The sequence below is a fragment of the Antechinus flavipes genome, chromosome 2 (genome assembly GCF_016432865.1).
Source record: "Antechinus flavipes isolate AdamAnt ecotype Samford, QLD, Australia chromosome 2, AdamAnt_v2, whole genome shotgun sequence".
Taxonomy (NCBI): Eukaryota; Metazoa; Chordata; class Mammalia; order Dasyuromorphia; family Dasyuridae; genus Antechinus; species Antechinus flavipes.
This window is the reverse complement of record NC_067399.1, coordinates 160949131-160976039: the sequence shown is the minus strand read 5'-3', so window position 1 is coordinate 160976039 and position 26909 is coordinate 160949131. Positions and strand designations below refer to the sequence as shown.

The 26909-nt window shown below is 37.2% G+C and overlaps 1 protein-coding gene across 3 annotated transcripts in view; it reads right to left on the bottom strand.

Moving 5' to 3' along the window:
- The window catches only part of RRBP1 (ribosome binding protein 1), a 121956-nt gene extending 110822 nt beyond the window's left edge, over nt 1-11134 (bottom strand). For all 3 annotated transcript variants that reach the window (XM_051975884.1, XM_051975885.1, XM_051975886.1), the window contains exon 1: nt 11039-11134. The gene's annotated coding sequence lies outside the window, so the exon portion shown is untranslated. The remainder of the gene's footprint in view (nt 1-11038) is intronic.
- Between the last annotated feature and the right edge of the window lie 15775 nt (nt 11135-26909).

The following is a 26909-nucleotide window of genomic DNA, read 5'->3' as shown; positions in this document are numbered from 1 at the left end:
AACATACCTGTAGGTATGTGTTAAAAGGAAACAAGCATTACAGCTTCCCCAGTGTCTCCTTTTGACAAAAATGCTTTCACTTGCATTATTCTTTTTAGCTTTAGCTAAAGAGAAGCAGTAATCCTGTATCCAGAAAGTACCCAAGACTCTTGACTTAGATGAGGACTTTATCAAGAGGTTTAATAAGAAATTAGATGAAGAATAGAATTAGTAAAGTATCTTAATATACCTTTACTCTCATCATATGATCTTGTCAACTCTGAGCTGTTTTTATCACTGACCTTTCATCATACTCCAAATTCAAAGGAATCCTTTGATAGAAAAATGTGAGGGGGTTGGCAGCATAACATAAAGGACCTTTGTAAAGCTCTACCACCTACTTCAAAAAGTAAAACAATTACTAATTTTTTTTTTAATCTATCAATGGGAGACTTCATTGATTTCTACAAACTAAAATTTTTTCCAGTTATGAATGTTGTGTTTTAATGAGTCTTTGCTTTACATTTTTAAATTTTAAATATTAAGTACCATCAGAAATCAAAAACATGTTTCAGTAAAACAAATGTGTACACAATAATAGTTATTCAAAATTCAAAGAAATGGAAGAGTAGAGAAAATAGGGATGGGGGTGGTATTATTTAACAGAATTATATATTTATATTTCAAGATGCCAGGCCGAATAATAGAGTGGAAAAGACACTAGTCTTAGAGTCAGAAAACCTCACTACTTAACAACACAGTAGAGCAAGTCACTGATCTAACTTCTCTGGGTTTTAGTTACGTCTGCCAAATGAGGTTGACTTTAGGAGGGCTATAAGGTCCTCCTTTCAAACTCTAACTACTACAGTCTCAAATTATCAGCAGCAGAAGGTTGGGGAATGATTTGGGAAGAATCGCCAGTATAAAACAGTATTTAAAAGCAAAGGTATGTTACAATCTGCACTAGTAGGAAGGTACTCTCATGAATGAAAGCACTAAACCTTGAAATACTGAATTATCTACTTCATAAAGTTGTTTTAAGAATCAAATGGTATAGCATACTTTGTAACTGCAAAAGGTTATAAACATAAGCTAGTTGTAGGAGTTATTCTAGAGTACAACTACATGGGAGACAGATGAGTTGTTGCTAGACCATCAAAGATCTACATCGCATTTGGTTGTAAAGTCTCACTCAAACAGACCAGATGTCAAATTTAAGGTTTCTATTTGACTAAGATAACACCGAACTAGATGTCACCCTGGATCAACACACCTTTTTCTATATATTTTTCCTCAACTTCTTTGTATAAGGGGATATTTGGACTTCACACAAAAATAAAATTACAATTAAGAAGAAAGGAAAGGAAACTTTTAACTATTTACACATGCTTTTTAATATATGACATACATATGCCTCCTCTCTTTTCCACAAACTACTACTTGGTTCAAAAGATATTTATTTAAATTTACATTTAAATTTTTTTCCCAATGTCACCAAATATTTCCATTATTCTAAAACCACCATAGGATTTTCAACACCATTAAAGGCTTTAAAAAGATCATACAAAGAGCACTTACTCCACACCAGTGCTAGAGTTACAAAGAAAAAAAATAGGTGCTGCTCTCAAGAAGCTCATATTTTACTGGAAGAAACAATATGTTCAAATAAGCAACTCAAAATGTTTTTTGGGGGGGAAATGCAATATTACACATATTGTCAGATTAACATTAAGTATATGGTAAGGGAAGGGATCAATAGAGAGTTCTATTAGGTAGTCACACTTGAGAAGAATTTGGAATGCTACTAAGAACTCCAAGAGGAGGTAAGACTTAGGTGTGGTGGAAAACTATGCCAGGGATGGGGATTAATCTGTGTGGTCTGATACAGAAAACTACATATAAAGAATACCAAGTAAAACAATCTGGAGAGAACATAGCATGTGAGGCAAAGTAATAGGAAATAAGTCCCATTTTAGAGATGAGGAAACTGAGGCAGGGCTTGAACCTGAGGCTTTCCCTAATACAAATCCAGCATGCTATCCATTATATCATGCCAATCAAAGGAGTTTATAATTGATCCTACAGCAATAGGAAACCACTGAAGCTTCTTTCACAGCAGAATGGCATGGTTGGAACTGAACTTTAAAAAGCTCAACTTAGTAGCTATATGGAAGATGGACTGAAGTGTAGAGAGAACAGGGGCACAGAGGACCAATTAAGAGGCTACTTTAATAATTAAGCAAGAAGTGATGAGTGCTAGAAATAGTGATGATCCAAGTGAAGAGACAGAAACTAGATTTTCATAGATAAGAATTAATTTTGTCAGCTTATTGGATATGGAAGGAAGGGGAAAAAAAGGAGTCAAGGATGATTTTGAGTTGTGACTCAGATTTGGGGAGACTAAAAAATGTTGGTGATGTTTAGAGAAATAAAGAATTCAGGAAGAGCTAATTGAGGGAGAGAAATAATGGATTCCATTTTGGATCTGGCAAGTCTTTTATGCATTAAAACAAAATGATTTACCAAGTAAGCATGAATAAGCTACACCAATATTCAATATTGTTTTTAATATATCATTTAATTTTTTTTTTAAGCAGACTTAAGATGAATTGAGTTGATGCACCCATTCTAGGAATCCACTAAGGTATTCAGCATCTGAGAACACCACAGTAAAGAATCAAGGCTTATAGAATGTTTTATAAATAACAAAGCACTTTACATACATTACTTCAAAACCACCCTCTAAAAGCAGCTTGTAAGCTAAAGTCCGGAAGATTATCCCTAATTAGCAGGCAAAGAAACAGAAGCTCAACAGGTAACTGGCCTATGTGGTTAAGGACTGCTTTTTCCCCATTTTTCTTTCACTGACTCTATGGAGTCATTCACCTAATTGAACTCGAAATAGGTGTAGGAATAAGTGGAAAAGCAAAACCAAATTAAGGACTCAATCACACACAGCATCAGAATCTCTTATCTTTCTATTCCTCTACAGCAGGACTTTGCAATAATCCTCAGCTCTTCCCTTTCTCTCAGTCCCCATTTCCAACCAGAGACCAAATCTTATTGATTTTTCATCTTATATTTTTTCTCTTCTGTTCCTTTACCTTTACCACTTGCACAGACAGCATCATGGTTCAAGCCATTAAAAAATTCTCACCTGTGAATGCAATAGCTATCTTAGACCTAATTGGTCTCCCTGCTTTCAGTCTATCCCCCTTTCCAATCTATCCTCCTCCACAGATGCTCCATTTAGTTAACTGCCAAAATCATCTACCTACAATTCAGGTCTAATCATTTCACTATTCTACTCAAGAAATTTAAATGGCTCATTATATCTAGGACAGGGTTTCTTTATATGGAATCCAGAGACTTCCAAGAAGTCCATGAACAAATTTGAGGGAATTCATGAAAATAAATGAGAAAGATAATTATATCTTTATTTTCACTATTTGCAACTGAAATTTAGTATTTTCTTCCAATATGAATATTAAAAAACATATTCTGAGAAGAGATCCATAGGCTTCACCAGAATGTTAAAAGGATTCATGATGCAAAAAAAAGGTCAACTCTACTTTTGGACAGCCCTGATATATTAACAAGTTTTTTTGTTATATTATGCCTGGAATTTGCCTCTTGCCAACTTGAACACTCTTGAGTCTGTCCTGTGGTTAAACCAAGAAAATAGCCTTCAAATACACAATGATGGCTGACAAACTCCTACATCCAATCTTTTCATCTCCAGGCAAAATATTCCCAGTTTATTCAAGAGATTCTCACATTGCCAAGCTCCCAAGGTCTTCACCATCCTGGCTGCCTTTCTCTGGACATTCTCCAGATCATAAATCGTCAAATTTCTTCCAGGGTGAGTCATGTAAATCAGAGATCTCCAAACTTTTAGATTATGAACCCGTAGCTGTAAAAATTTTACAGGTATGTAATATTGTACTAGTATGTATATTATAAAACACAAAAAACGGACATTTTAAAACAATGAAAAACATTTTATTACTTTATTTCTTTACAATTAAAAAAATTTTGTTTCTTGAGAACAACATGATTGCATATTTAATTAGTCTTAGAAAATGTCCCATGCACCTTCTAGGGGACAGGGTGAACTTATAATAATTTTTCCCTTCCACATTCTTTATGATGGAGACATTTCGGGCTATTTATTCTTTCTCTACAAGACATGCCATCTCCCTACTTTCTCCCTTTATTCTGTCTGATCCCAAAACTAGAATGCATATCCTCCTCACCTATGCCTTTTGCAATTTTTTAAGACTCAGCTCAAATGCCACCTTCTATAGGAGGCCTATTGTATCCCTTAATAAGCTACTAGTATTTTCCCCTCAAAGGACTTCCTCCTTCCGCTCAGTAGGCATCTGGTATATACATATTTATGTAGATGTTATTTCCCCATTAGATTAGCCCCTAGAGAGAAGGTACTATTTAAAACTTTTTTTTTTTTTTGTATTCCCAGCACTTACAGTACTTCGTACACATTAAATGCTTAACAAATGTTGTTGCTTGAGTGAAATGTCTTTCATAAGATACAGGGTGCTTAGAACTGAACCCAAGTTACTCCAGATGTGGCATGCCCAGGGCAGAGTTCAACAAAACTATCACCTGGACAGGATGTTTGTCATAATGCAGTCCAAAACTGCTTTGGTTTTCCTGGCTTTTGACTCATACTGAGTTTGTAGTTTACTAAAAATCCCAGATCTTTTACAGACTGCTGTCTAAGTCTTCCCCATTTGGGAGTAAAAAAAACAAAACAAACTTTACAGGTGCAAGTCTAAGCTTCACCTGATTAGATTCAGCTCAATATTTTAGCTTATCAAGATCTTTCTGAATCTTGACTGTCAGCTCAGTCAAGTGGTCTAGCCTTCCCTCCCTGCTTTGTATCAACCCCAAAGTTGGTAAACATTCTTCGTCGTATTCCTCACTGCACAGTTCTCTATACCAAATAAATATTTGGTCACATGTCAGCTGTTTATTACCTTTATTTATTCTTCATCGATATATCTTCTATGTTGGTATATGTCAGTGGTGTTTGCTTTAACTCATAAACCTCTAGAAGGGTAATAACTCACATTTCTAAAACTTATTTAAGGTCCTCATCAATCAACAAATATTTATTAAGCACTTACTATGTGCCAGGCATTATGTTAAGCAGTGATACAAGTACAAATAATGAAAAAATCATTACTTAACAAAAGGCTTACATTCAAATGGGAGAAACAAGCACATATGAAAAAATATACAGAATAAATATTAAAGTGAATAATGTCAAACATACAAAGCCATTAAAATACAATTAAAAGTCAGGTAAAGAGAAAATACTAGTATTTGGGGGGATCACGAAAAAGCTAACAAAGAAAATGTGTGAGTTCTGTGTTAAAGGACCTCTATGAGGTGATAAGGAAGTGGTACGTTTCAGGCATGGGAGTACTAAGGAACATCATGGAGCAAAGTTGAAAGTAGGATATTCTAGAAAATATGAGAGCAAAACAGATACTTTGACAAGTCTGACGAAACTGAAAAGGCTTCTTCAAATCAGACTTGTGGAATGACTATGTTGTTTGAGCCTCAGCCTAGCTAACACTAGAGAGGCCCACTGAAGTCCTTTGGACTTCAACAGATCAAGATGAGGGGCTGTGACCTGCATCCCTGGAGGTAGAGTATTTACATGGATGAAATCAAATTCTTTAAGTGTTGTCTTTTAAGCATTTATATAGCACTATATGATGGCAAATAATTCACAATTACCCTGTAGAGTAGCTAGTTGTAAATATGTTTATTCCCTTCTGTTCTGAGGTGGAAACAAATTCAGGAGATTAAATGACCTGTCTTTATTCACATCATCAGTAGGAATAGAGAGCTAAGAGGACTTACAAAACTTTTTTTTACAGAGGAGGTAATTGAGGCAATAACTGATATTTGTAGAACAATTTTAAGTTTTACAAAGATATCTTAACATGCATTTTCTCATCTGACTACAGATTATTATTATTATTCTATAGTTATTACCTTCAGTTTACAGATGAAGAAATTGAAACTCAGAAAGGTCCAGTGATTGATCCAGATGCACATAGTGAGTGTACACACTAGAACCAAGGTTTCCCAAAATCCATATTCAGCATCATTCTTTCCATTAACCTGTACTGCCTCAGTGGCACTAATGATAATTTAAAGCAATGATTTTTTTTTTCCTTTTTAAGGCAGTAATACTTCACTCCAAAAATGTCTATCCAAGAGATTTTAAATGTATAAAGAGACAAGAGACACTATGCTTCAGTCAATAAGTAGAAGACCTAAGTTCAAGTTCCACACTTGACACACAGTGACTTGGTGACCCCAGGTAAATAATCTAATCTCCAAGATTATGTATTATAGAGCAGATATTGTTCTGCATTAGCAGGAGTGTCTTCATAGTGAACTCCTTATACCAATAAAATCACAGAACTAATCCAAAAAAAGAATATGGTATCTAAAAATCTGATTCTCACACTACCTTTTGCTTTTCACTGTTTGCCTGGCTTGCTTCCTACTTAAACCTGAATCTCAAGCACCTAGATTAATGTCTGGCACATAGTAGGAACTTAATATATTCTAATTGATTGCTTTATGCTCAGGATCTTTGCAAAAAACAAATACAAATATTAGCTTGTCTCAGAACAAGTGGAATTGCATGTTAACAATTGTTTGGTTACATTAATACTTTCAAACAGAAGGTTTTCAAAAAGAAAGCAAAGTAACTAGACACCTTAAGGGATTCCATTCTGAATTATATTGATTCAATTCTGAATTATAATTATGATCTGGGACGGGAAAAAGAAGGGAGTAACCATTTATAAAGTGCCTACTATATGCCAGTCATTGTGCTAAATGCTTTTTTAAAATATTATTTTATTTGATTCTTGCAACAACTCTGTGAGGTATGAGCTATTATTATTATTATTACTACCAGTTTTAACAGTTGAACAAACTGAGGAAAACAGAAATTAAATAACTTGCCCAGGGATACACAACTGCTAAATATCAGAGGCCAAATTTAACTCAAATCTTTCAGACAATGGCCAGTTCTATTCACTCACTCCACCACTAGCTGTCAATATTCCACTTTACCTAATTCCCAGCTCCTTAAAAGTATTTTGATAGAGGTATTATGCAGTCTTGGAATCATGATATGGAATCCATATCCTGGTCATTTTAGTCTAAATGTTTCAGATCAGCAGTTCTCCAAGTGTAGTCAAGGATCTTGAATGTCCCTAAGATCTTATCAGGGGTTTTCAAAGTAAAAATTATTTTCATGATGATCCTAAAATATTTTCATGTGTAATGTCATAAATATCAAGGGCGAGAGGTCCTCAATAATTTTTAAGAATATAAAGAGATCTTAAGCCAAAAAAATTCAGAACTGCTGATTTAGTTTAAAAGAATAGTTGAAAAGTTACAAAGAATTATTCAGGGTCCTAAAAATTTTTGAAGGAATCTCATTAGGCAGAGTAAACCAAAATTTCAACTAGGCAACTTACATTCCACAATTTAAGTTAACTTTATCATTATTGCAGACTGTCCAGACAAGGTTAATTTCAAAAAGAGGCAATTGCTCAAATGTGACTTTAGATTTACTTAATGCTTAATGCTTTAGATTTACTTAAAACAATTACCCTCTCTCCCTAAAACAATCCCAGCTTGACACTTGTCCTTCCAACTGCTTACTCTGTTTATAGAATGTCAGATCATCAGTGGCAACTACAGAGAAGCAACTGGCTCAAACATAAAGCCTTGCAAAGAATCCTTACAGTTACTGGCAAACAACCTAGACCCCACTCCCCTCCTTGCCAACATACATACACATATCCACAAGGAAAGTTTCTCCTCTGTGCAACCTTCTTGGAGTAAGCATGAGGCCAAAATTCAAGAAAACTTAGTCAATATGGAAAGGAGGGAAACCAAGAAGTTCTGAGACACAGATATACTTTCAGTATATTGTGTGTATTTAGACCAATTTTCTATTTCTTCCCTTTGGGAACTCTCAGTGGGAGAGTTACTTCTACCAAAACAGGCTGGCACCGTATAGTTTTAAAGAGTTGTCTAGGGGATTGAGAGGTTAAGTAACTTGTCCAGGGTCACGTCAGAAGTAGAACAAGAATCCAAGTTTTCCTAATTCCGAGGTCAGGTTGTCTATTTAAAAAATCTTAAACCTTCATTTCTAGAGTCCCTTGCTACATAGTTTGTAGTATGAAGGCAGATGTACACCTTTTAAAACTTCTTGCAGAGTTTGAGATTATAAACTTAAGCCTGACTCAAAGTTTCAAAGTTCCAGAAAAAAAGGAAGAAAGAACAAATTTGGGGGTGGGGTAGAAAGAAGAGATGGTCCCAGACTAAGAAATTCTCCAGACTTCTGACTTGACTACAAGCTCACATAGAGGCTGGGGAGTGGATGGCAAGTAACCCAGGAGCTCCCTTTTTTCTACTCCTCTCTCTTCCAAAGGAAAGGAATAAAAAGAGAAAAACTGGAAAGTAAAGAAAGAAAAGGTGATTGGATTTGATCCAGGAGAAAATTCATTCAGTTTCATTTCCTAGGCGCTGCACAAGCCTTCTTGGATCTTCTCCAAGTTATAATACTTTATTACATAGCATTTTATGAATTTCCAAAGCTTTAGCACACATTATCATCTGATGCGCATAACGACACTATGAGGGCAGGCAGGGTAGATAATATCATTTCCATTTTACAAGTGAGGAAACTGAGGTGCTCAAGATCACAGCAATGCTCTTTTCAATTCCAGCTTATCTTAAGTGAAGCAGTCAATATCAGGGATAATTCTGCCTCAAACTGCAGAGTTCAGAATACATTTGGAGTATGGTGCTCTACAAGAAAAGTCCCTGCATACACTCCTTTTAGAGGTAGTCAGAATGAGCAAGTCCCAGGATAGATGGTCAGGAATGGTTTAAAAATGAGAACAATGAAGTTTTAATTATGTTTCAAGTATTCATCTCCCTTTTGTCCATCTCAAAAGTCTTGGAATAGGAAAGGGAAATAGCCCATGGCAGAACTAAGCAGTTATTTTATGTTCAGATTTGGAAATGGCCAAAGAAAACACCTAGAAAATACCTCCTTATTGTACTTAGACAAGTGAAGTCCAGAAAGATTGTCCAAGGTCACACAAGTTGCAAGTGGAAGAGCCAGTGTTGGAAACCAAGGCTTCCTGACTGTTTCCATTACATGAAACCCTAAATCCAGCAGTCTGCCTAAGATACTGGAATAAAGATGGCCATTCATTAGAATCCAGACCCCGGCTGGGGGAGCTTTAAAAGAGATTTCTAGTCCCATACAGCTTTAATACTATGACAGATCATTAACTTGTACTCTATTGTTATCATTTACTTATAATGCATTAAAAAGTTTTAGGGCAAGAGAGGAGAAAGGATAGGCTTTCCAGGGATTAGCACAGTTCCTGGTACAAAGTGAATGCTTAATAAATACTAACTGAATGCTTTTTGACTTTCCAGGGCATCAACCAAAAACCAAAACCTTATCTCCAACTCTTTTTACTATTCTTACAAACACACACTTATTCACTTTTCCATTTCCTTAAGAGGCCAAGGGTGGAGGAGGCCCTGAGATAAAGGGTTCCCTCCCCCAGATGCGTCGACCCCTGCCACCAGGGGGAGCAATATCAAGATGCCCCAGGCAATGGGGGCGGGGGTAGGAAAAGTTGAAGAGCTTAAGGCAGGACACCAGGAGCCAAGGCCGTGATTTCTAACTCCGTTCCTTTGCTTCTAGGGAACCCCCGCCCCCCACAGGCTGATCCGGTTACCGCTGCCCCACCCCCAGCTCCCCAACTCTAAGAAAATTGCAATAGGAATTAACGGGTTGCCTGCAGAGTCTCCCATTCAAAGCCCCCGTCCCTCCCTCCTTCCGCCCCAGTCCCCACCTCATCCCATCCCCTCCCCCCCACCCCCCATCCTGTCCCAGGACTCCGGAGTTAGGCAACGTCATCTTTACAGCCTCCCCAAATTTAACTCTTTCCTCTTCCAGCTGTGAACGTGGCCCACTTGGGGGCCGCCCAGATAGAACCTTGGCCAACTTTTCTTCCTCAACTTCAGACCCAAGGAGCGGCGCCGGCTCGACGGCAAGATGCAGGGGAAGGGACCGGGCCAGGGCTTCCCCGAGTCTGGAACCAATGCAAGGAACAGCCAGACTAGGTTATTTTTTTTTTTTTTTCTTTTTAAGGTCTCACCCTTTGCTGAGCCTGGGAGGAATTCGCCCCTGCCTCCCATTCCCTCGGCCCGCAGGGGATCTTCTCCCTCGACCTTTCTCCCCGAGGGCGCCCCAAAAAGGAGGTGAGGGAGACTGGGAGCTAGAGGAGGAAAAGTGAACCGGTGGGGATCCCCAACTCTCGTGCGCTGTACCCATCCCGAGCACTGCCGTGAAAGGGCGGGGAAAGAAGGGTCTGGGAGACGTGTCACTCCAGGCGGCCTAGGGGGGAGCCAGCAGGGAAGTCCAGTTCTCCCATTCACTCCCTCAAATCTTTCCTGGGGGACATCCAGCAGACCACCCCGTCGAGAAAATTCTGCTCCCCTTTCTCGAAGGTAGGAACGCCCCCTCCCCAAAGGCTAAGGAGGAGGGAGCACAGTTGCTCCTAGACGGGGCACCCCCTCCCCAAAGGCCTGGGAAGATGGGGCAACCAATTCTCTTATGGCTGGGAGACCCCTGCTCATACGCTAAGGAGGAAGCGCCATCTCCCCAAAGACTAGCGAGGACAGGGCACAGTCGCTTCTAGACCCGGCGCCTCCTCCCCAAGGACTAGTGAGGAGGGGACACGGCCGCTGCTAGACGGAGAGCCCCCTCTCTACAGCCCAGGAAGGAGGGGCATGACCGCTCCTAGACGGGCCGTGGAGAGGGGGGGTGAGAAAGAAGAGGAGAATCGGTCCAGCCAGGTCCGAGAAGCCCGGGGAGCCCAGCCCGCCCCTCCCAGATACTGGGGCTGATCCCCCAGGGTCGGGCTGCAGGAGCAGCAGCGGAACCCAGGATGAAGTTTCCTACCTGCACTAGGAGAAGCCGGAATTAGGAAGAGGCGCCGCCGTCGCCGCCTAACGCTGCCAACGCCGCCGCTGCCGCTGCCGGTCACGGGAAAAGAAGAAGCCCCGACGAGGAGGAGCCGGCGCCGGCCACTCGCTCCAGCCCCTGAGAAGGAAGGCAGCTCCGCCTGCCGCTTGAGCGCCCCGCAGTGCCCGCTGCACGCCTGCCGCCGCCGCCGTCGCCGCCTCCTCCCCAGACTTCCCCGCTCCCCAGCTGCACGCCAGTCAGTCCGTCCGGGCGCTGCGTGCGTGTGTGTGTATGTGTATGTATGTGTGTGTGTGTGTGTGTGTGTCTGAGTGTGTGTGGAGTCGTGGCACTTTCTGCCTCGGAGCTGGCGAACGCCTCCTGCCCCCCTCCTCCGCCTCCGCTGCCGTCGCCGCCGCCGGGATCGCCGCCTTCTGCGTTCCGCCCCCTCCCCTCCACCCAGGACCAGCCATTCATCGGCCGGCCCGCGCCTATTGGCCGCCGGCCCGCCACTCCGCCGGCCGCCGGCCACTCAGAGAGCCGGCAGCTGGAGCCGAACGGGCCGCAGGCCACGACTATTGGACGGAGAGGAGGGTTTCCCCAGCGGCCAATGGGAGCGGGGAAGAGCCGCGAGAAGAGGAGAGGAGGGAGAGGCAAAATGGGAGGGGAGCTGGAGGGGAGCAAGCTACCCTAGGCAGTAGGGCTCCGGGTGCAAAGGCGCGGAGGGAAAGGAGGTGAGAGCAAAAGTGCATCCGTCCGGGTCACTCCCGTCACCCTCGTGCTTCAGGACTGGAAACACTGACCTGTTCCCAGCCTATGGCCTGGGTCGGCTTAGCCAGAGCGCGGGCTGGGGAGTGGGGGTGGGGGACTGCAGGGAACAGCCCTGTTCTTCTCGCTTCGCCCCCAGCCCATATTAAGCTACTGATCTTCGGGTCCTTGGCAGCCCTTTCGTAGAGCCGAGATGGTAGCGGACTAATGGGTGATGCCCCACAATTCCCCTCCAAGGTGGTGGTTTCCCCCTTGCACCATACATCACTAGCATGGAAAGTGAGTTTGTTCAACGAGATAAAACTTCCCTGAAAAGTGGCATCCTCCCTCAACCTCCTCCCCCCGCCCCCCAAGGAAGACTGAGGTCTCATCTTGGTGTAAGAAGTTGTGCCTGGTGTCTAGAGATTGGGAAAGTTTAGAAAGAACGACCGGGGTTCCCCTGCCTTCATGGGGTTTGCAATCGAATTGATAGAGAATTCCCTAGGACAAAGGTGATTAGTTGTCCCAGAAAGTGCTAAAGAAATAGATCAAGTAATAGTATTCCCATTTCAGAGATGAATAAGCCAAGGCAGAAAAGTGCCTGCATTTTATGTTTAAGTGCTTTGCAAACCTTAAAACTAGCTATTATACTACTGCTTATTCAAGGTCAGTACCTAAATGCCAAAGTGTCGGCAATGCACCAGAAGCCAGCCTGTTTTCCCCAAGTTAAAAAAGAGATGGTGGTGTTATGTTTTTTATATTTTCCAGAGGATCACTAGCACAGTGCTGAGAAAACTTAGCACTTAATGAATATAGTGGATTTGGTTTTTTAAAAGCAAAACTGACCCGTTTAGAAACTTTTAAGTCTTTCAATTAAAATAATTTCAGGCTTGTTTTTAATCTCACTTTATCAATTGTGTTCTTATACAAAGCACTTCAATTTTAGCCATTACCTAGTTAAGCAACCCCCAGCTTTCAGAAAAAGCTTATTATACAAAGATCATAAAAATTTAAGTTTGACTGTCTCTAGTTTCTCTATATTCCTTTTTTCTTGAATATTGCCTGATGTATTTCTTTTTAATATATTCTTCGGGATCACTCCTCCTTCAGTGTAGTTACTATACAAGATGTGGAAAATATAATTGCCCCTAGGGAAGTAGAGAAGGGTGGGGTTGAAAATTTAACAGTACATGGCTGTTTTTAATTTTAGCATTAATTCCAGTTGGTTCCTGTTAATTATTAGTTTTCAATTTTCATTCTTGTCTCATTCCTTCCTTTCTACATCCCACAACCTAAAAAGGGAATAAACATAGGCTCACCACTAGAGCCAGGTAAATGGTTTTGGATGTATTATCAATTTGTAGAAATTTGATCAAGTCATCATCTGTGCATAAATTTGGGGAACTGCTTAAATGAAAAAATACTCAACCACAGGAGTGAATGCTAAGTAACAATTACATATTGTTATATTGGTTTATATTTCTAAGGCCAATAAATTAAAAATCCTGAGACCCCATGAAACTTTTGTTGTTGTTAGGTCTGTTCCAACTAACTCTTCGTGTCCTCATTTGGGGTTTTCTTGGCAAAGATACCAGAATGGTTTGCCATTTACTTCTCCAATTCATTTTACAAATGAGGAAACTAAGACAAATAAGAGTAAGTGACTTGCTCTCTTTCTTCTCCTACCCTGATTTTCATTTCTATCACACCTCCTTCCAAGTCCTGGCTTCTTACATATCTATAAAAGTAAGTGTCTAAATGCCTGAGGCAGGATTTGAACTTGTTTGCCTGGTACCACTTTGCTTAGTCCATGAAACTCTTACTAGGTATGAATTCAGAAACATATTACTCGAGGCCAAGATCTTATTATGAACAAGTTGAAATAAGTTTTCAATCAATCCATCAGCAAGCATTTATTAAGTGCCTACTATAGGCCCTCTATTTGATGAAACAGCTATCTAAGCGAAAAGGAAAACACAATGATGGTAAATAGTAGATCCAGAGTAGCATTTCCCAATGACCTATCCAAGGAAACATTTTATTGGTCTGCAAATCTGGACAGAATGCTGGATTTGGGAAATACTGAATTTTAATTATTCCTCAGATATTTATTAGCTGCATGTCCATGCACACATTACATAATATCTCTGAGCTTCAGTTTCTTCATTTGCAAAGTAGAGATGGAAATTGCAATACATATCTCACAGAATTTTTGTAAAGCTCAAATAAGAGGAGTTTGCAAAACTCAGTGATATACAGTGAACAAATGACACTTCTCCATTATTATTATTACTTTCATCAAAAGTCCTTAGTTCTTAAAACCTGCAAACTTAAAAAATATTCTCCCTTTCTCCTGTCATCTTGATTTTCTCTTCTATCATAACCTCCTTCCTGGCCCTGGCTACCTACACATCTATAAAAATTAAAAATAATAAAACAATTATAGTTTTCTTTTACTGAATCATCCTTCATTTCCCAACACTCAGATGTGGCTATATCCCAAGGCTCTGTTTTTGAATTGTTTCAATTATGGAGGTCAATTCATTTGGGATTTTCTTGACAAAAAATATTGATTGCCATTACCTCTTCCAGTTCATTTTGCAGATAAGGAGCTGAGGTAAACAATTAAGTGAATTGCCCAGGCTCACACAGCTAACAAGTGTCTGAGATCAGATATGCACTGAGGAAGATGGATCTTCCTAACTTCAAGCCTGATACTCTATCCACTCTACCATCTTGTTTCCCATAAGACTTTTTATCAAGACTTTTCTACTCTCTCCTTGTGACCTGATGGCTATTATGGATTTAATTTTCAACTTTATGCATATGATTCCCAGTTCTATGTATGTAACCCTCATCACTTTGCTTAGCTATAGTACTATATTGCCAGCTACCTATTGGACATTGAACTGGAGACAAAACTCATTATCTCTCTAAACTCTGCCTCTCTTCCAAACTTCCCCAGTCAAGTATACCACCATTTTCCCAAGTATCCAGTATTGCAACTTCAAATTATTCTCATCTGCTTATTCTACCTCACTCCACATATGCAATTAATTGCCAAATCTTGTCATTTCTACTTTGATGAAATTTCTCACATCTATTTCTTTTAAATACACGTCAACCATCATATCTTTCCCATATCCTCTTACCTGGACTGTTACAATTTCCTTCTAACTTAGTCTTCTTACACCTAGTCTCTTCCTGGTCAAGTCCCTGCATCATAAGAGTTGGCAAATGATCATTTCTCAATATTCACAAGTCTCATTTGTCATTCCCCTGCTCAATTTCATTGGATCCTTGTTTTTTCTAGGTGTGGGATCAAATAGAAAGGTTTTTGTTTAGCATTTAAAGCCTTTCACAACTGGGCCTCAAACTACCTTTACAGCTCTGTTATGCATCTAATTCCATATGTTGTGAAGTCCAGTTACATTGACCTTGCTGTTTTTTCACAAATGACACTCTATCTTCTATCTCAGGACCTTTGTATTAGTTAACTCTCATGTCTCTAATAATAACCCTCCTCACCTCAATCTCTCAGAATCCCTTATTTACTTAAAAACTTAGTCACCTAACAGCAATCTTTTCCTGATCCCAGCCTTATTCCCCAAATTCCTTGTATTCTGTATGCAAATTTGTGTGTACTTATTTAAATACTTGCTGTTTTCCTGGTAGAATGTAAGCTCTTTGAGGGCAGGGAATTGTTTCATTTGTGTCTTCCTGTCACCAGCACCTGTCATAAAATTGGTACTTCTTGATTGATTAATGTAATTAGCAATAATAATAATAATGATTGACATTTATTTCATACTTTACTGTTTGTAAGGCATTTTAAACATATTATCTCTACTCCAACTGCATTTTGGACTGGAAAACACCTGGCTATTTAGCAAACCTAAATTCTTAAATTATTAGTTTACATGGCAGATGGCCTTTGCAAAAGATGAGATATCTACCTTCACAAGGTGGGTACATATAGTGACCAGAATTAGGGCAAAGAACTTACACAATTGTGGACCATTATTGACATTGCTATTGCCCCTCCTTTTGAAATTATATATGACAAATTAAATCCCAGAAGAAAAGAAGACAGACCAATGGAGAAAAGAACATTTACAAAAGCTTTCTTACTCTAGATGAGAAAACTTTTCTTTCTCTCTCTGTTTCTCCTATGCCTACACAACATTTCTCTTTTTTTGTCTTGTAGACAAGTCCACAGGGAATGAGTTGTTATTTCTAAGTAAAAGAATAACTCCAGAGAATTCTGTTTGGCTTACGGTCTCAAAACAGGACTAGATGCCTTAATGGTCATACCTTTATTTCATTTTAGCTTCGAAGCTGAAATAAGATCTTGGGTTCATTCTATTGTGAAAAGAGATTTGTAGTCAAATGATCTGAATTCAAAGCCAGGTTCATTACATATTACCTCTGGAGTCTTAGACAAATCATTTAATTTCTCTGAACTTCAATTATCTCATCTCAGTTCTACTAGATAACTTGAAAGGGCCTATGAGCTTTAAATTCTGTGATATATATTCCCATGCCTTGGCTCCAGAATCATCCAAAGCAAATAGATATCTAGTACTTTCTTTAAGAATCCCAGAGATGACATTCCTTTGACTTCCACCTATATCTTAATGCAGTTCTCAAAGTGTGGCCCAAGAATCCCTAAGGATCATGGAAACCCTTTAGAGGTGATCTATAAGATCAAAACTATTTTCATTAAAAAATTAGATATTTCAAAATTAAATATAGTAACCCATATAAAATTTCTTTGGGGAGTCCCTCCAAATTTTTAAGAGTATTAAAAGGAGGGGAGCCAAAATAGCAGAGTACAGACCAGAACCTAACTGAACATTCCAAACAACTTTAAAATAATTCCTTAAATCAAATTTGGTGCAGTAGAGCCAACAAAAGGTCAGAGGGAGACATTTTTCCAGCCTATGACAATTTAGGAAATCTGTAGAAAAGATATGTAACTCCAAGATGGGCATAGACAAGACTACACAAGAGCAAAATAGAAGCAACAGGAGTGGACCCTGGCAAAAATCAGAAAAGCGGAAGCATAGTAATAGCAGCAACATCGGGAGTTTTCAGGGTACCTTCTCTTAGGGGTGGTAAGCAGGTTAGACAACTGTTCAGAAAAAGATTACAGGTGATCCTTTTTTGGCACTGGGTGCAGTCGATAATGACTGACAACTTCATTGCCCATAAACAATTCTAGGTTACAGTTAAGGGCAGAGAGGACAAGGGAGCAAGCAGAGACTCTGGTCACAGTTCCAAAGCCAAGAGGAACACTGGGACAGAAGACTTTCCTGGGAAAAAATCATCACATATATCAAGTGAGCAGTGACCACACCTTTCCCAAAATAACAACACTTTGGAAAAATACCTTAGGACAGACAGTGCCTCTCCACCCTGAGGTGAGCAGAGACCAAGTTTACCATAAAATACAAAATGAAGAAATAAGCTGAGGAAATAAGCGAACAAAGAAAAAAAGACTTAACCTTAAAAAACTACTATGGTGGCAGGGAAGACAAAGACAAACTTGTGAAAAAATAATGTAAAAACAACTATAAGCAATTTCCTCAAAGAAAAACACTAATTGGGCCTAAGGCCAACAAGAATTCCTGGAAGAGTAGAAGAAAGAGATAAGAGTGGTAGAGAAAAAATTGGAAAAATAAATGAGCGGTACAAGAAAATTATGAAAAGAGAATTAACAGTTTGGTAAAAGAGATACAAAAAATGCTAAAGAATATCATATCTTAAAAAACAGAATTAACCTAATTGTAAAAGTGGCACAAAAATTTACTGAAGAAAAGAACTTAAAAAGCAGAATTGGCCAAATGAAAAAAAAAAAAAAAGGCACAAAAACTCACTGAATAAAATACTTTTGTAAAAATTAGAATTACAGCTGGAAGCTAATGATTTCATGAGATATCAAGAAACAATAAAACAAAGTCAAAAGAATGAAAATATAGAAGAAAATAAGAATTATCTCATTGGAAAACCAATTGACCTAGAAAATAGATCAATAGGAAATAATAAAAACTACTGGATTGCTTGAATGGCATCATCAAAAAAAAAAAAAAAAAAAAAAAAAAAAAGGGCCTAGAAATCACTTCTGAAGAAATTACAAAGAAAACTTATCCTGATGTAGATATATAGGTCCAGAGGATAAAATAAAATTTGAAAGAACCCACCAGTCACTTCTTGAAAGAGATCTGAAAATGATAATTCTCAGGAATACTATAGCCAAATTTCAGAGCTTCCAGGTCAAGAAGAAACTATTACAAGCAATCAAATTAATTATTCAGATATGGAGCTGCAATCAGGGCCATACAATATTTAGCAACTTCCACATTAAAGGAATGCCTTAGGAAACATTGTTAACAATAAGGCCAGGGAAAATTTTTAAACCTTAAAAGTTGATGCTCTTAAAGTGCTGCAGTCAATATGTAGTCAATATGTCAGCAACTTGGGAAAACACAGCAGTGGCCACTGGATTGAAAAAGATCATTTTACTTAATAGTGAAATACTGAAACTGAAACTTAAAATCTTTGGCCACATAATAAGAAGAAGATAAGACTCATTGGAAAGGATCCTAATTTTGAGAAAGATTGAAAGCAAAAGGAAAAGGGGATGACAGAAGATTAGATGGATAGATAATGTTACAAAAGCACTGAATATAAGCTTAGGCAGACTCTAAGAGATAGTGGAGGATAAAAAAAGGGCCTGGTGCACTATGGTTCAAGGGGTTATAAAGAGTTGGACATGACTAAATAACAATAACCCATTAAAGGTATGGAGCACTTGAAATTTGATATTTCTGAAAGCAAAAGAGCTAGGATTATAAACAAGAATAATTCACCTGACAAAACTGAGAATAATTCTTCAAGGGAAAATGGATGTTTAATGAAATAGAGGACTTTCAAGAATTATAAATGAAAAGATCAGAGCTTAATAGAAAATCTGACATTCAAACACAAGACTCCAGAGATGCATAAAAAGTTAAACATGGGAGAGTAATTATATGAGACTCAATAAAGTTTAACTGTTTATGTTCCTATGTGGGAAGATGATATACATAACTCTGAAAACGTTTATCATTATTTAGGCAGGTAAAAGGAGTCTATATAGAATAAGGGCATGAGTATGAGTTGATTATGTTGGGATGATCTAAAAAAAGAAAATGAAGAAGAGAGAGATACACTGGAAGAAAGGGGAAGGGAGAGTTATAATGGGGAAATTTTCCTTACATAAAAGAAGCTCATAAAGAAGAGCTTTTATATTGGAGGGGAAAGTGAGGGTGGGAGAGTGGGGAGGTGGCCTTGTAATATTTGAACCTCATTCTCATCAGAATTGGTTCAAAAAGGAAGGAATATATGTACATGGGGTCAATAGGATATAGAAATCTATCTTACCCAATATAGAATTGAGGGGAAGGGTATAAGAATAATAAAAGGATGATAAAAGGTAAGGTGATTAAAGGAAATAGTAGTCAGAAGCAAAACAGACTTTTGAAGAAAGAGTAAAAAGAGAAAGAAAAGGATAAACTCAAGAAAATAAGATGAAGATAAGAATACAGTTATTGAATCAGAATTAAAAATGTGAATGGGATGAACTCATCCATAAAATGGAAGTAGATAGAATGACTTAGAAACCAGAAATCAACAATTTGTTGCTTACAAAAGACACATTTGAAATAAAAAGGACACAGAGAGAGTTAAAATATAGAGCTGTAGCAGAATCTATTATGCTTCAGCTGGCGTTAAAGAAAAAAAGACAGGGGAAGCAATCTTGATCTTAAACAAAATAATTGCAAAGACAGACTTACTTAAAAGAGATTATCAGGGAAACTTTTACTAAAGATATTAGACAATGAAGCAGTGTCAAAAATTTTACAGCAAGTTTCTCTTATAAAGGTCTTGTTACTCAAATATACAGGGAACTGAAATCAAATTTATAAAAATAAGAGTCATTCTCTCAATTGACAAATGATCAAAAGATATGAAAAGGAGTGTTCAAAAGAAGAAAACAAAGCTTTTTATAGTTATGTGGGAAAAAATGTTCTCAATTACTATTATCAAGAGGTAAATTAAAACAACTCTGAGATACCACTTCACACCTATTAGAAATAACAAATTTTGGAGGGGATTAAGAAAAATAGATGCACAAATGAATTGTTGGAGTGGTGAACTGGTTCAACAGTTCTGGAAAACAATCTGAAACCTTGTCAAAAGGACTATACAATTGTGCATACCCTTTGATCAGGCAATAACATCACTAGGTCTCTAAATCAAAGAGAGCAAATTAAAATAGATAGCATGTACAAAATCATTTATAGCAGCTTTTTGTGGTAGCAAAGAATAAGAAAATGAAGAAATAAAAAGCCTTTGTACAAACAAAGTACAATATCAGTTGGGGAATGACTGGACAACTTATAACATGATTGTGATAAAGTACTATTGTGCTAAAAGAGATGATGAGGGGGTGATTTTAGAAAAACATAACAAGACCTACATAAACTGATGCAAAGTAAATTGTGAAGAACCAGGAATCATTATGTACAATAACAACAAGGTTGGAATAATAATCAAATGTGAAGGATTTGGCTACTCTGATCAAGACAGTGATTCAAGATAATTCCAAATGACTCATGATTTTTAAAAACAGCTATCCATCTCCGAAGATAGAACTGGTAAACTCTGAGTACAAATTGAAATGGTTTTTCTTCTTTTTTTTCACAATATGGCTAATATGGAAATATGTTTTGCATGATTTCATATGTATAATTGATATAGTGTTTCCATCTCAGGAGGAAGGGAAGGAGTAGGAAAAAGGGAACTCTGAAACTCAAAATTTAAAAAAGAAAAGAATGCCAAAAATAAATCATTTTTAAAAACTAACATAAAGAAGTCCTAAAACCAAAGAGTCTGAGAATTATTGGCCTAAACCAAGTCTTCATAATTTCACCTCTGGATTGTTTCAATAGAGCTTTCTTGCTAGGTCTCTGTTTTAAAAAGCTATTCCCTTAATGAAAAAAAAAAAAATCAAATGAAGGTGGCCTAGTGTACCTGATCTAAAACTATATTATAAAGTAGCAATCACCAAAACCATTTGGTATTGGCTAAGAAATAGATTAGTTGATCAGTGAAATAGGTTCACAATCTAGCTATCTAGATATTTGACAAACCCAAAGATCCCAACTTTTGGGATAAGAATTCATTATTTGACAAAAACTGCTGAGATAACTGGAAATTAGTATGGCAGAAATTAGGCATGGACCCACACTTAACACCATATACCAAGATAAGATCAAAATGGGTCCATGATTTAGGCATAAAGAACGAGATTATAAATAAATTAGAGGAACATAGGATAGTTTACCTCTCAGACTTGTGGAGGAGGAAGGAATTTGTGACCAAAGAAGAACTAGAGATCATTATTGATCACAAAATAGAAAATTTTGATTATATCAAATTAAAAAGCCTTTGTACAAACAAAACTAGTGCAAACAAGATTAGAAGGGAAGCAACAAACAGGGAAAACATTTTTATAGTTAAATATTCTGATAAAGGCCTCATTTCCAAAACATATGGAGAATTGACTCTAATTTATAAGAGATCAAGCCATTCTCCAATTGATAAATGGTCAAAGGATATGAAGAGACAATTCTCAGACCAAAATTTTGAAACTATTTCTAGCCATATGAAAAGATGCTCCAAGTCATTATTAATCAGAGAAATGAAAATTAAGACAACTCTGACATACCACTATACACCTCTCAGATTGGCTAGAATAACAGGGAAAGATAATGCTGAATGTTGGAGGGGATGTGGGAAAACTAGGACACTGATACATTGTTGGTGGAATTATGAATACATCCAGCCATTCTGGAGAGTGATTTGGAACTATGCTCAAAAAGCTATCAAACTGTGCATACCCTTTGATCCAGCAGTGCTACTACTGGGCTTATATCCCAAAGAGATACTAAAGAAGGGAAAGGGACCTGTATGTGCCAAAATGTTTGTGGCAGCCCTTTTTGTAGTGGCTAGAAACTGGAAAATGAATGGATGCCCATCAATTGGAGAATGGTTGGGTAAATTGTGGTATATGAATGTTATGGAATATTATTGTTCTGTAAGAAATGACCAGCAGGATGAATACAGAGAGGCTTGGAGAGACTTACATGAACTAATACTGAGTGAAATGAGCAGAACCAGGAGATCATTATATACTTCAACAACAATACTATATGAGGATGTATTCTTTTTTTTTTCTTTTTTAATTTTTATTTAATAATTACTTTATATTGACAGAATCCATGCCAGGGTAATTTTTTTATAACATTATCCCTTGCACTCGTTTCTGTTCCAATTTTTCCCCTCCCTCCCTCCACCCCCTCCCCTAGATGGCAAGCAGTTCTATATATGTTAGCTATGTTGCAGTATATCCTAGATACAATATATGTTTGCAGAACTGAACAGTTCTCTTGTTGCACAGGGAGAATTGGATTCAAAAGGTATAAATAACCCAGGAAGAAAAAGAAAAATGCAGATAGTTCACATTCGTTTCCCAGTGTTCTTTCTTTGGGTGTAGCTGCTTCTGTCCGTCATTTATCAATTGAAACTCAGTTAGGTCTCTTTGTCAAAGAAGTTCACTTCCATCAAAATACGTATGAGGATGTATTCTGATGGAAGTGGATATCTTCGACAAAGAGAAGATCTAATTCAGTTCCAATTGATCAATGATGAACAGAATCAGCTATACCCAGAGAAGGAACACTGGGAAATGAGTGTGAAGTGTTTGCATTTTTGTTTTTCTTCCCAGGTTATTTTTATCTTCTGAATTCAATTCTTCTTTTGCAACAAAAGAACTGTACGGTTCTGCACACATATATTGTATCTAGGATATACTATAACATATTTAACATGTATAAGACTGCCTGCCATCTAGGGGAGGGGGTGAAGGGAGGGAAGGGAAAAGTCAGAACAGAAGTGAGTGCAAGGGATAATATTGTAAAAAAATTACCCATGCATATGTTCTGTCAATAAGAAGTTATAATAATAATAAAAAATAAAAAGCTGTTCCCCTCCAATATATTCTATCTATTTTTAACAAACTAGTTTCCCCAAAATCTGCTTTCTTTATTCAACAACTTAATTTAATCTAACAGTCACTTATTAAGTCTTTAAGACACTTGCATTCTTCTAAGAGAATGTAAGATAGATAAATAAATGTAAGATAATTTTAGAAGAAAATGAATTAACAATTAAAGCATCAGAAAAAGCTTTAGAAGTTGAGCCTTAAAGGAAAAGCATCAGAGTTGAGCCTTAAAGGAAATTAATGATTTGAAGAAGCATAAACGAGGGAAGAAAGGATATTCCAGATATGGGAGAGAAAAGCCAGATCTGGTTGAGTTTATGAAACAACCAGAAATAATGCAAAATAAATCTGGAGATAGGCTGATGCCACATCATGAAGCATCTTAAATGCTAAGCTCTATTTTATAGGCAGAATATTGGAGTCAGGAAGACTTAAGTTAAAAGCCAGACTCAGACCTTTGTCAGCTGTATTTAAACTTTTATCTTCCTCTACTTCCTCCTCAACAAAATAGGCATAATAGGTTGTAGTGAAGATGAAATAATTTGTTTGCCAAATTTTAAAGCTCTATATAAATGCAAGCAATAGTTATGATTATTTTATTCTATTAGCAATAGGGAACTAGTGAAGTCTTAAGGTGGGGGAGATGAGTTAGTTTTGTGTTTGAGGAAGGTAAATTTGACAGCTATCTGTAGGATACTTTGGAGAGGAGATGGACTTGAAAGCAGAGTGAATAATGAATGAATAATGAAGCTGTTGTAATAATGAAGTTCATGAGAGACTGGTCTAGAAAAAAGTTATATGAGTGGAGAGAAGCTTATATTTGGAGATATATTGGATAAAATTGTCGAGGCATGACTCTTGGTTATACATATATAAATATAAATTATATGTATATACTCTGTTGAAAAATCTATAGTAGCTCCCTACAACCTATGGCACAAAATCCAAATTCTTCTGCCTATAATTTTATTATTCTGCTCTATTTACTAACCTCACATTTGCCATAGTGTTTCTTGTCTTAAATTGTTCCACCTGGAAGTTTTCCCTCTCTTCCAACATTCATCAAAAACTATACATCCACTAAAGTCCAGTATTGGGTACTACCACCTCCATGAAGCCTTACTTTCTTTATCTCAAATTGATCCCTCTCCTCAACAGCTATCAAAGATGTCATCTATACCATTGTTTGAAATTAATTATTTTCTAATAGTTTCATGTGTATTATACCCAATTAGGTTATAAGGCCCTTGAGGGTAAAGACTATGTCTTTTTTTTTTTTTTTTTAACCTCCCATAACCACTTATATTCTGTTAGGCAGAAAATTGTGCTCCAAAAGTATTTGGTTGATAAATCTTTTTTTTTTTTTTTCATATTGGGTCACTTTTTACTTCAAAGAAGATCCAGTGAGAAAGTTATTGTCTTTATGGCAACCCCAAGTAATAAACTCATTTCCAAATTTTTCCCAAACCCTTAGCATAGGATTAAAGTTAAAGTCTAAATTTAGATATTTAGTTAAACAATGGTTTTTTAAGTAGATCCTTTGAAGGAAGGTAAGATTTGTTTGAAAGGAAATCAGTTGGAACTCTTTGACCCTTCTTAACTTCCATCATTCCTTGGGCCATAAGGCTACTACTTTCTCTTCTACAGTCTTATTTGTTGAGAAGGTTCCTCTGCTGTCTTTTCAGTGCTTCCTTTAGCAGGTACAGAAATAGTGGGAGTAGGTGGAATGAGAAGCTGTGTAGATGCTCATTTTCCACTCTGTCACTGCCATCCAAGGACTCAGGTGTATTTATTCAGTTTCCTTTGCTTTGGTTCTGTCAATGTCCAGAGCCCTCAAATTCTCTTCCTTTTTTCCTTGGCTTTGGCCCTTTCCATAGTTTGTTAGAAGAGTATGTCTCAGATCTAAAACAGCCTGGTTCAAATAAATCATTTCCTACTCTCCTCATCCTCATGCTAGGATTTAATGAAAGTGAATCAATGGAATGGGTCTATGAATGCATGGACCACATACTACCCAGGCCCAAAGAATTTCCCTTGAGCTTACTAAGGAAAAGTCACAAATTGTGTTAATTGGACATATTCCTATGTTCTATACAGTGATATAGTCAAAGTTGCTATTAAAGCCTCATCTTTATAAAGTTGGCCAGTCTTAGAATGCATGGAACCAAGCTACCATCTCATTCCTTGGTCATTTTCAAACCATATTGCCTACAGTTTAGTCATAATACTCATCTATCTCCCAACACTGGAACCTTAAATTCTCCCCCTGCCTTCCCATAACAACTATAGATTCTGGTATCTGAATCTTAGAGCCTTATCTTTCCCCAAACCAAGTCCCCATTCCCTTCCCAAGTCACTTCCAAATCAGAATTTCCCAATTTTGCTACTACACACATATGCCTTTACTTCCATTCTTCAGTTTTCCATTATGTGTTTTCTTCCCCTTTTCCCTTGAGAATAGGTACCATTTTGATTCCTTATGTTTGTATTTCCAACACTTAATATGGGTGTCTGAAACATAGTAAGCATTTAATTAATCTTCTATCTTTTTGTTTCTTCCCTAAAAGTACTCCTTTTAATTTAAAACACCATAATTTTATAAGTTTTTATTGATATCTTGTTTCTTACATCATCACAGATGTCTCAAATATGCTCCCTTTTTTCCTCCCCTTCCAAAGTGTCATCACATAAAACTAATAGTATTCTTTAGAGAGGAAACAAAATCAACACAACTGATACATTAAAATAGCCTGAAAATATGTGTAGTGAGTAAAACCTATGGACCTCTCAGCTTCATGAAGGAGTGTGTTAGCGGTGTCCTCATAGTTCTTCATTTACGTTCTTTGGTCTTTACAATTTTGTTATGTTCACTTTTGATTTTTTGGTATGTAGCTGTTCTTTCCATTATGTTGTTGAACTTACTGTATACATTGTTTTCTTGGCTCTCCTTATTTCCTCTTTATCAATTTGTATATATATTTTCCAAACTTCTCTGTATTTATCATATTTATCTTTTCTTAAAGCACAGTAATATTGCAGTATATGCATATATCACAATTTGTTTAACCATTCCCTATTTGATGGGCCTCTACTTTGTTTCTAATTGTTTGCACTAACAAAAAAGCATTATATTTTGATGAAGGTTCTCATCTTTCAGTGAAATTCATATAGAAAAAGTGCAAAGAAAGTCAATTATTATACTTATTTTATATTGTCATATGAACTATTGCATAAACAGATAAAATAATTACTTTTTATAGTTGAATAAAAATAAAATGTTATATAAATTCTAGTAGTAACATGTAAGCTCATCCTTTGTGGACTTACTGAAGTTGTTGGTATAATTCTAGTAACAGGTAAGTCAACTCTTCATACTGCTGTATGACTTGGATATATTCTGCTAGACTCTATATTTTAAAAGTCTTTTGTTCCATGTAGTTTGGAGATTATTAATCTTTGGTATAATTATCTCCATAAGCATCATGATTTTTATATTATGTATCAATGTTATATCCAGATGATAGTCAGCAATAGTTCAGTCTCTGATAATGCTCCATATCTACTAGTTTATTTGAGTTCTCAAGTTCATATTGAGGTCTACATTTTATTATGGATATTTGTCATCTGACAATTCATGAAAGAGAGTGAGTTTCTAATATTTAAGTCTATTCACTAGGTTACATCTTCCTAAGAATTTACTTGCTCAATATTATAGATACTAAATTTTTGCAGTTTGTAGTGATATTCATTTTCATGGAATCATTGGTTTAGAGTTAGAAGGGACCTTAAAGACCATCTAGTCCAATCTTTCCATTTTAGAGATGAAGAAATGCAGGCACAGTGAGATTAAGGGACTTATTCAAAATCATATAGTTCGTACTTATTCATTGCCAGTCTGCATTGATCACTAACTCTGTTCTCTTATATCTAATCAATTGTCAAGCCCTGATATTTCTACCTTGACAAAGACTTTTAGATACATACCTTTCTCTTCTCTGGCACTCTCATAGCTCT